This window comes from Polyergus mexicanus, unplaced genomic scaffold, assembly GCF_030449975.1.
Source record: "Polyergus mexicanus isolate NDT 795.1 unplaced genomic scaffold, iyPolMexi1.0 SCAF_8, whole genome shotgun sequence".
NCBI lineage: Eukaryota > Metazoa > Arthropoda > Insecta > Hymenoptera > Formicidae > Polyergus > Polyergus mexicanus.
The window spans coordinates 5,262,327-5,273,563 of NW_027223328.1; the positions used below are offsets into that span (position 1 = coordinate 5,262,327).

At 37.4% G+C, this 11,237-nt stretch overlaps 1 long non-coding RNA gene across 2 annotated transcripts; it reads right to left on the minus strand.

Annotated features, from left to right (window-relative positions):
• Positions 1-7,643: 7,643 nt before the first annotated feature.
• LOC138935589 (uncharacterized) lies at positions 7,644-9,661 on the minus strand. Of its 2 annotated transcripts, XR_011447257.1 has the most exons (4): positions 8,803-9,661; positions 8,372-8,681; positions 8,166-8,294; positions 7,644-8,035 (listed from the first exon to the last, which is right to left on the minus strand). It is a non-coding gene; the product is annotated as an uncharacterized lncRNA (long non-coding RNA). The 2 variants fall into 2 exon arrangements; XR_011447256.1 differs by lacking the exon at positions 8,803-9,661 and having other exon boundaries at positions 8,372-8,734.
• Between the last annotated feature and the right edge of the window lie 1,576 nt (positions 9,662-11,237).

Consider the following 11,237-nt stretch of genomic DNA (forward strand, 5'->3'; position numbering starts at 1 on the left):
TTGATTATCTTATTTTAATACTTTTATGCACAGAATAATGGTATGAATCAATTAATGTGAAAAAAACAAATAGTTGCTTTAAAAAAAAAGTATGCAGCTGCATGTTGCAAATTATATATTTTTCTTAAAAACAACTGTGTTTTTTTTTTACATCAATTGATTTGTCCCATTATTCTGCGCATAAAAGTGATTACCCAAAATTGAATGTTTTACAAAATATTTTGTATTTTATGTCAAAATATTGCAATATTCAAGCCTTATAACTCAAAAAATACTTAACAATAAAATATTAAATTATAATGTTTAAAAAAGTTCTTGAATAAACTACAAGAATATGCAATGAAAAATAGAGAATTCTAATTAAAAAATTAAAAATGATTTCTACATAATCTTCAAACAATTATCCAAGGTCAAACTAATGACACCTTCTTATATTCCTCTTAAGGTCAAACAACTTTTGTTTGAAACATTTTTTACGTAAATTGATAAATAATCATAAATCAGGGTGATAGATTAAAATGAGACATTTTTGCATGTTGCTCTTTGGATTCTCGCACTTTTCTGCATCTCATCGCTTCTTAACCACAGGCACAAGCCACGTACATGAGAGTTCCGAGCTCCGGCTCCGGTTTCGAGGAATCGGAGAATTTAAAGAGAACAGATATATTGTTACTGTCCCTTTTTTCATCGACCAACGACATAGTCGACACATAGTCGACACATAGTCAACATCTTATGATTACGATGACGTTAAATAATTGTTGATATTTTGTCTACAGAAAAATCATTAATGCTTATAGTTTATTAAATTATAAGTTTAATATATGTAATATCATAATGAACAAACGACAAATAACTAAGCAATAATTAAGCAATAAAAATCAATAATTTAATTACTGTAAAATTACATTTTCAAATTTTTCTTACTTGTTATGTAAAATCTCTTGTTCATATCAATTATATACTTGTATACAGGGTGATTCAAAACAACCTTCTGTCCTTGCAATGTCATATACTTGACACTATTCTAAGATTTTTCCTTTGCCAAAATTTTTTCCGAGGCTTAGTTTTTAAATTATAAGACAAAATAGTTAACGAATTACAGGCCGCGTACGCGAGGCAGGCAGGAGCGGCGCAACTCACCGTCCGATGCTGGTGATTACGTGAGGCGCTCGCTGAGATCAATTGTTTGCTACATGCGATGGGGTGTATGTGTGAGAGAGAACGTATACGCGTATACACACACATACACATTCTCTCTCTCTTTCTCTTTTACACCCATCGCGTGTAGCAAACAGCTGATCGGACACACGCACTCTCTTTCTCTCTGTCTCTGTCTTTTTCTTTTACACCCATCGCGTGTAGCAAACAGCTGAACGCACACACGCACTCTCTTTCTCTCTGTCTCTGTCTATCTCTTTTACACCCATCGCGTGTAGCAAACAGCTAATCGCACACACGCACTCTCTCTCTCTCTCTCTCTCTCTCTCTCTCTCTCTCTCTCTCTCTCTCACTCACTGACTCTTACCTTGTATGTAGAGATTCGTTGCCCTCATACGACTCAAGAAGTAATATTTTTGTATGATACAACGAATAACTAACAAACTTTTTTCACACACAAATTGTACCACTTATCGAACTTTTACGAATTAATCCACGCACTTTATCGATAAACTGAATTTATTAATGATTATAACGGTTAATCACAACTACCGATTACTACTTACCGATTAATTATTAAAATAACTTGAAGAAAGAAACGCGTTATTCGATGCGGAGACTGCGCGACGACAACAAGCAGGTTATGTTAGTACTAGCGTTGTCGGCTGCCGGCTGCCGAACGACTGAATGTATCACATTACGCGTGATCGACGCGGACGCTATCATGTGTCCTGTGATAGGCTAAAGCCTCCGACATTGTAAATTCGATAGTTTCGAAAATATGAAACTATAAAATATGAAAATATAACATCGTTTTTTTTAATAATTTAATTTATTACTCGTTTTGCCTTTTTGCGCAAGCGAGACATGAGAAAAATTATTTTTATGTTTCTGCGAATACAAGGTGTTCCACGTAGAAATGTGTTGGTCGCTCTGAAAAGAGCGGATTGTCTTTGGTCGCTCTGAAAAGAGCGGATTGGTTTAAAGTCAAAAACATTTTATAAAAGGTGCTCAAAATGACCGCCATCCATCCTAACGCAAGCTCTCATGCGTTTTAATAAATTTTTTTCGACGTTTTCCATTATTTCTTCGTCGATATTCCAAATTGCATGTCGCAATCTTGTATGTAGATCATCGATATCCTCGGGAAGCGTTTTGTAAATGACTTCCTTGCAATACCCCCATAAAAAGAAATCTAATGGGTTGAGATCCGGTGATCTTGCAGGCCAACGTATTGGACCAGGGAGTGGTGCACTTGGACACAGTATAATTGGACACGGTGCAAATGGACACGTTACAAATGGACACGAGATTTTGCACACGGTTCAATTGGACACAGTGCATTTGGACACAGTAATTTTGGATACAGTAGCTTTTGGACACATAAGAAAATACGCATCGTTTACTTGGACACCGCTCAATTGGACACTGTTCATTTGGACACCGTTCGTTTGGACACAGAAAGATGCGCAACGTTCATTTGGACACCGTTCGTTTGGACACCGTTATTTGCCCACCCTTCGTTTGGACACCGTTCATTTGCCCACCGTTCGTTTGGACACCGTTCGTTTGGACACCAAAATTTGATTTAAATTATACGACGTAATCCACACCAAATTTTTGTTTTAAATAAGAAATAGGTTTGGGTTAGGTTATATCTTCCGGAAGTGGAGCCCCCCCGCAGGGGGGGCGGAACCCACTGTATCCATGCATGACATCCAAATATGCGAAAAGCTAAACAAAGTGCTAAAAGCAATGTAAAATTAATGACATCAGTATCAGAGATATATAAGTATGAATATATTTTATTTTGACAGATATTATAACCTTCAAATGTATCTCCTTTTCACGATTTCATATTTTACATAGATTTACCAGTATAAAGTGTTATAAGAATACTGATTATATTTTCCCAAAATGATTTTTATTTCTCTCCATCTGTTACATATTCAAACAAACAGTGCGCATGTTTCTGTGTACAAATGAACGGTGTCCAAACGAACGGTGGGCAAATGAACGGTGTCCAAACGAACGGTGGGCAAATGAACGGTGTCCAAACGAACGGTGGGCAAATAACGGTGTCCAAACGAACGGTGTCCAAATGAACGGTGCGCATCTTTCTGTGTCCAAACGAACGGTGTCCAAATGAACAGTGTCCAATTGAGCGGTGTCCAAGTAAACGATGCGTATTTTCTTATGTGTCCAAAAGCTACTGTATCCAAAATTACTGTGTCCAAATGCACTGTGTCCAATTGAACCGTGTGCACAATCTCGTGTCCATTTGTAACGTGTCCATTTGCACCGTGTCCAATTGTACTGTGTCCAAGTGAAGGCCACTCATTGGACCATACCGACCCATCCAACGTCCAGGAAACTGCTCGTTTAAATAATTTGTAACGATCCTGGCGTTGTGTGGCCCAGCACCATCTTGTTGAAACACGATCTTGTTCCTCTCTAATAATGATACTTCTTCTAAAAAATCTGGCAGATTTTCTTCCAAAAATTCCACATATGTTTGGCCAGTTAAAATATCTGGAAGAATAACTGGACCAAGTATTTCGGTTCCCATTATCCCAGCCCACACATTTATCTTCCAGCGAGTTTGGAAGTTTCTTAATTGCGTGACTCTGAGATTTTCTTCGCTCCAAAAATGCATGTTATGCGAATTGAAAATTCCCTCTCGTGTGAATAACGATTCATCGCTGAATATCACACGAAAAGAGTATCTTGGATTTCGATTTACTTTCCTCAGAAAATTTTCGCAAAATGTACGTCTCGCTTGAAAATCTTCTGGTCGTAAATCTTGCACGCGTGTGTAGTGATATGCATGCAAGTTTTCTTCTTTTAATATTCTTTGCACAGTTGCATAAGGTAAATCGTGTTCTCGAGCAACCACCCGAATACTCGTTTCGGGTTTATGCTCGAAAGCACGTATAATTTGCTCCGCGTTCTGCAAATTTCTTGCATCGCGATTTCTCCCAGTGTCGTGTTTATTTGCAAGGACACTGCCAGTCTCGTATAGCCTCTGAGCTGCTGCAAGTATGACGTGAGCCAATGGATGTCTTTCTCGATTTGGATATAATTCGGCATATCGTCTTGCAGCTAGATAATGCTGTCCTTGACATTCGCCAAGTGCCATCAGCATATCGTAATATTCTTCGTTTGTGTATGCTGCCATTTCGTCCTCTCAACGCTTCTAATAATCGAAGGATTATTGATTCTATTATCGATCGCTTTATCTTATTTATACGATCCTCGCGGGGGGTCGATACCCCCTCCGCGCCTCCCGCAACGAATAGCGCAATTCGGGTAATGACATGCGACACACGACACGAGAATGTGTATGTGTGTGTATACGCGTATACGTTCTCTCTCACACATACACCCCATCGCATGTAGCAAACAATTGATCTCAGCGAGCGCCTCACGTAATCACCAGCATCGGACGGTGAGTTGCGCCGCTCCTGCCTGCCTCGCGTACGCGGCCTGTAATTCGTTAACTATTTTGTCTTATAATTTAAAAACTAAGCCTCGGAAAAAATTTTGGCAAAGGAAAAATCTTCTTAGAATAGTGTCAAGTATATGACATTGCAAGGACAGGAGGTTGTTTTGAATCACCCTGTATATACTGGGTGGCCCATTTTAATCCATCCAGTCGAATATCTCAAAAACCAAGCCCGAAAGAGAAAAATGTTTCAGACAAAAGTTGTTTGGTTTCGGGGGAGCCATAAGACGGTGACAATGATTTGACCTTGGAAAATCATTTGAAGGTCATATAAAGGTTAACTTTAAAATGTTAAATGGAAACCCCCATTTTTTATTTAGTATTCTTATAGCTGTCATCGAGAGCTTTCCAAAACACTATAATAAAGTATTTTTTTATTAAGTACTTTTTGAGTTATTTTATATTTTAATCTGACATATTTTGATATAAAAAATAAAATATTTCGTAAAATATTGTTTTCGATAATTTTACCGTAATACTTCTATGTACAGAATAATAAGACAAATTAATTAGTGCCAAAAAAAACAAATAATTGTTTAAAAAAATACATTGTAAATAATTTTCTTAAAAACAATTTTTTTTATACTAATTGATTTGTCTCATTATTCTGTACATAGAAGTATTACGGTAAGATTATCAAAAACTAGATATTTTACGAGATATTTAATTTTTTATATCAAAATATGTCAGATTAAAATATAAAATAACTCAAAAAGTACTTCATGAAATAATACTTTATTATAGTGTTTTGGAAAGCTCTTGATGTCAGCTACAAGAATACTAAATAAAAAATGGGGATTTCCATTTAAGATTTTAAAGTTGACCTTCACATGACCTTCAAATGATTTTCCAAGGGCAAATCATTATCACCATCTTATGGCCCCCTCGAAACCAAACAACTTTTGTCTGAAACATTTTTCTCTTCCGGGCTTGGTTTTTAAGATATTCAACTGGATGTATTAAAATGGGCCATCCAGTATATATATATATATATATATATATATACTGGATATTATATATATATATATATACATATATATATACATGTATGTAAAGATGTAAAGAAAACACATGGTTGCTTTTAAAAAGAAGTATGCACCTGCATGTTGCAAATTACATTTTTTTTAAAGCCAACTATGTATTTTTGATACCCCAATTGATTTGTCTTATTATTCTGTTATTTTGCGCGGTAAATCTGTTATCCATTATTGATTTTTTTACTACATGTGATATTGATTTTCATTGCTCAGCTGATTTTGTCTTTCATTTATTATGTTATTGTTCCGATGTTATAAACTAATCATTATTGATATTTTTGTAGACAAATTTTTTTAAATATTTATTAAGTGATACATTTTTCATTATTTAATTTTTTTTTTGTAGTAAATATTTTACAAGTAATATTTAATGTTTATTCTTGTTTCTAGTATTTTTTATTTTGCGTAATATTCTGTTTTGTATTAAAATATTTTTTTCATAAAAATCGTATTTAAATGTTATGTTGTGCCTCCGGGAGAGGTACGGTAGTTGGGATCGTTTGCCGGAAGGAATTTAGGAATTCGGGCTCCGCCCGGGAACTACACGTACTTTAGTTAAATAATTCAGACACTTTCCACGTTAAATAAATAGATAAATATCAGCTTTATTTGTGACTTGGCTTATTTACAATGTTCCCGCACATTAACTCGCGTCACGTGTCGCGATAGCGGATATTTCAACGTGCGCGTGTCTAGAGTCGAGTTTCGGTCTCGAGACTCTTATTTTGAATCAAGATGTGCGCGTGATACTTAAATGTAAAAAAAATATTAATTCCTGATTTCAGCTTATTTTTATCGCTGTTAACTAATGTATATTAATATTGTAGTTTTATTATTATACATATGCGCGCGCGTATGTGTGTGTGTGTATATTTATTTATTTAAATTAATATAAATGTAGCTCGAAGAAGCATATTATGTCACGTTGTTATACGCAACGAGAAGTCTGCATGCCGCGTAACGCGTCGCTTCATAATTGCCAATTTGCTTGAGAACGTAGTTACTGCATTGGCCGTTATGACGGTATGGCGCTGAAATCAGTGAGAAAGACCAGTCTCGCCTTAACCCGGGCCATTGGCTATCTGTCTATTCATCTGTGACACTACCATTCATATTGACCGGTGTTTAGGGATTTTCATTACACCTCGATTGATCAATCGAGGCTGCGTTCAGGAACATTACCCGTGTGCACACCATAGACTTATACAGATAGACTGCGTGTCCCTGTCGAAAGACTGTCTTAACATTAGAAAGAGAGAGCGATAGTGGTCGGATCTCTTTCTCTCTCGCACAGTTGAAGGAGAGGAGATATCGCGGCTGGCGGAAAATAACAGTGTGCGAGTATATGCGCATTTTCCTCGCTTTTCCGTTCATTTTCCGCCCGCCGTGATATCCCCTTTCCTTCAACTGTGCGAGAGAGAAAGAGATCCAACCACTATCGCTCTCTCTTTTTAATGTTTAAGACAATCAGACCGTAAGAGCGCGCAGTCTATCTCTATAAGTCTATAGTGCATACGGGTGATGTTTCCAAACGCGGCCTAGGGACTCTCTGGCTTGTTCTCTCGGCGAGTGAACATCGTTTCTGAAATCTGAGTTTTTGGTGTTAACATCATTGAATATTTTCGAGAGTTTTCCACTTAACTCTGTGTATCATATCGTGTGCATTGTGCAAGTAACAGTCTAAAAGTCTAAAAGTATCACTGTTTGCCGAGTTGCCGGCTTTGCTCCGGTTTGCTCTTGCCTGCTCCAACATTTTGCGGTGTAGGCCATTTTATCTTTCCAAATCATTTGCTGCGTACAAGACCCATACACGCATTTAACATATCACGTGTAACTATCATCTCTAACTATGGATCCAACTATGGATTTTGCCATCGACGATGCTTTAGATAAGGCTACCCAGAATCCGTCCTTATCTAAGGAGGAATTAAGTAGCGATGACGTCGCTGAAAGGGTTCGAGAAATTATATACCGAAATCGGAAAAGAAGCCAGTCATCCTTATTGAGAAGTCCACTTCCTCCTAAAAGATCGGCATTGATGATGCATGGGAAGGAGGACCCTCGGCTATTAAATAAATATGGCTTAAACATTAATCCTCCATTTATTGTTCATATAGAAAAAACTATTCACAAGCCTCTTTTTTCCTCTTCCTCTCAGGTACAGGATTCTGAGGCCAAAGAAAAAAATAACATAAATATAAACACAGACATCGACGACCTTGCCTTCGTCTCTTCTAATATTGATCGAAGATCGAATCCAGGCTCTTACGGTATCATCGCGTTTGGTAAACGTATAACCAAATATATTGATAACTTCTTATCTGCTTTTGACCTGAAAACGATAGGAAAAAATAAGTTCTCTGTTGCATTTTCTGACGGTAATTCAGCCAATAAGTTCTGTGACGTTTTTAACGAAAAATGTAACAGTATTTTTCCTGAAGAAAAATGGATAGCATATGTACCTAACCATAAAGTTATTAGACAGTTTATTATTCGGGGAGTCGATGACGATGATTCTCCGGAAGAGTTAATCAGGAATATCCGTCCTCCTCCTGATTGGAATATTTTATGGCAACCACCTTTCGATGCCTCTAGAATGAAAAAACCCTTCCGTAGTCAAAATAAAGATAATACTTATACTACTAAATACATAGATTCTGATTCTTACATAATTCGTTTCAGAACAACTACCGTGCCTCCTTCGGTAATATATATGGGGAAAAGACTCCACCTAGTTCCTTTTGTTGAAAAGGTTAGAAGATGCCAAAAATGCCAAAGGTTCGGTCATGTGGCTAGAATATGCCGAACTTCGGACAAGAACGCAGTATGTCAGCGTTGTGGTAAGCTAGCTTCTTCTCATAGTTGCAATAATAATATCAATGAAGCATGTACGGCCGATAAGCCGTCTTGCATAAACTGCGCGAGACATAAATTGCCGGATTCTGCCGCAGAACATGAAGCCTCCTCTAACTCTTGTCCTATATTCCAGAAACAAAGAAAAATAAAGAAAATTATGGCATACCAAAATGTATCATACTTGGAAGCCAATTCTATGCTCGATAGTAACAATTTTCAACAACAATTCCCTGTATCACATACTTCTCCATTTCCCCCATACAGAGTACCTCTTCCTACCCTGGGGGAATATATTCCCTATGCCCTTCCTAAGTCATACGCGGATGCGGTTGTCAGGGATAGAAACTCGAACTTTAGTTCTAGCTCGACCCCAACGGTAAGGGAAAGAGGCCCCCCTAAAAGCGATCCTCATAATTCTATAAATAACCAATTTAAGGTGATGCCTCCCCTCAAAAAGAAAATAGAGGTTAGATCGACACAAAAAGACTATCCTCTTCAATCCAATTCAAAAACAGTTCTTGTAGCAGGTCCATCCAAAACTTTTTCTAATTTTCCTATTTCTTCCAGCGCCAACAATGAATTAAACAGCAAACGTAATTCACTCCCATCTCATTCGGAAATCCTAAACAATTGGATTCATATATGTCAAAATAAATTCTCTTCATTCAAATCCGTTCATACAGATATTCTTTTGCAAATGGGAAACCTCCTTCTATTCCCGTTGCAAGAAATATCTTAAATCTATTCCATGACTAATATCTTACAATGGAATTGTCGATCTCTGAAAAAAAGAATTCCCGAACTCACATTCTTGCTTGACAAATATAGAATCGACATAGTTACACTTTGTGAAACAAGGTTGGACGAACAATATCGCCCCAACATTAATAATTACGACTTATACTCTTGTGATCGTAATCGACATGGAGGTGGGGTTGCAATTCTCATCTCCAATAAATTCAGATTTTCGCGGATAACAAATGAAAAAATTAATTCGTCCTGTGACCGCAACAATATAGAGTACATCCTGGGCAAGGTTTGGTTTGAACCGAATAAATTCATATATATATGTTCTCTTTATAGCCCCCCTCGCGGCGGAAGCCACCCCTATACGGATCCGCAGGCCTGGCTCACTCTTCTTCAGTATTGCGCTAACTTCAATCCCATAGTATAATCTGTGGTGATGTAAACGGGAAGAGCGCACTTTGGTCCTCTAACATACTCGGCCCTGATCCCGAGGGATTAAAATTGGAGGGAGCAATCTCTCAGCTTGATCTGTCGTGTCTGAATGACGGTAACTACACCTAGTCTTCGTTGGATATGTCGGCCATTTCTGCCCTTGACGTAACACTAGTCTCTTCATATATGGCTGCAAAGTGCTTATGGGAAGTCCTTGAAGAGAATTATGGAAGTGATCATTTTCCTATCATAATCAATATAAACTTGGACATCAATAATAGTCCATCCTTTGGACGTCCCTCATTTGCGCTGTCAGGAGTTGATTGGCAATCATTCCAACTGGAATGTTCTAAATCTGTGGATAGGGAGTGTGGATTTTGTGGTGACTTGAGTAGGGACTACAACAATTTAATTGAGGCTATTCATGGCTCGTTGATTAGGGCTGGAGCTAGAAAGCTGCCTGCCAATAGCGTCAGAAAAAAACCCCCTACTGTTTGGTGGGATGACGAATGTAGGGATATCATTTAAAAAAAAAATCAAACTTCACAATTTCAAACAGTCTCCTTCATCTTCAAGTCTTTCGGTATATTTAGAATGTAGAAAACAAGCAAAAAAATTCTTCGCAAAGAAAAAGAAATTAGCTTTCCGCGACTTTTGCTCTTCACTTAATATGAATACTCCCATTACTGCAGTGTGGAAATATATCAGAGCATTCTCTAATAGAAATTCAAACAACCCTCCGCATTCTTCTGTCTCTGTGGAGTCATTTACAGAGGCTTTCAACAGGTTGTCTCCTCCAATCCTCACACCTGTTCCCAATCTTCACAACTTCATATCAACAATTCATAATATTGACTCAGTCGTAGATAAAGAATTCCTTCTCACTCCATTTTCGAAGCACGAATATAACGAAGCAATATCCACTTTAAAAGTTAAATCCTCTCCCGGCCCTGATCTGATCTCGAACAGGATAATAAAAAAATTTCCACCAGAATTACACAATTATATTCTGAAATTGTTCAATCTTATGTTTAACAAAAGCTTTTTTCCAAAACAATGGTCGGAGTACTTCGTAGTATTTATTCCCAAGCCGGGCCGCAGAGACTCTCTCAGACCCATCTCTCTTGCTAACAACTTCTTAAAACTATTTGAAAAACTTATCTACAAGAGAATTGAATGGTGGGCGGAGAACTGTTATATACTGTCTAATACTCAATTTGGTTTTAGAAAGGGGCTATCCTGTGTGGATAGTATTGCCACTCTGACTACAGATATTCATATTTCTAATAAATCCCGAAAATATACAGGCGTTGTATTCCTGGATATAGTTGGAGCGTTTGACAGGGTTAGACCGGAAATCCTTGCGGCTCTTTTGGAAAAGTATGGTCTTCCTTCAAAAGTACAAAAATTTATAAATTCGCTTGTTGCTCGTAGAGATCTTATTGGCTTCGCGTCTGGCATTAACTTGCAAAATCGAACCACTACTATCGGTCTTCCAC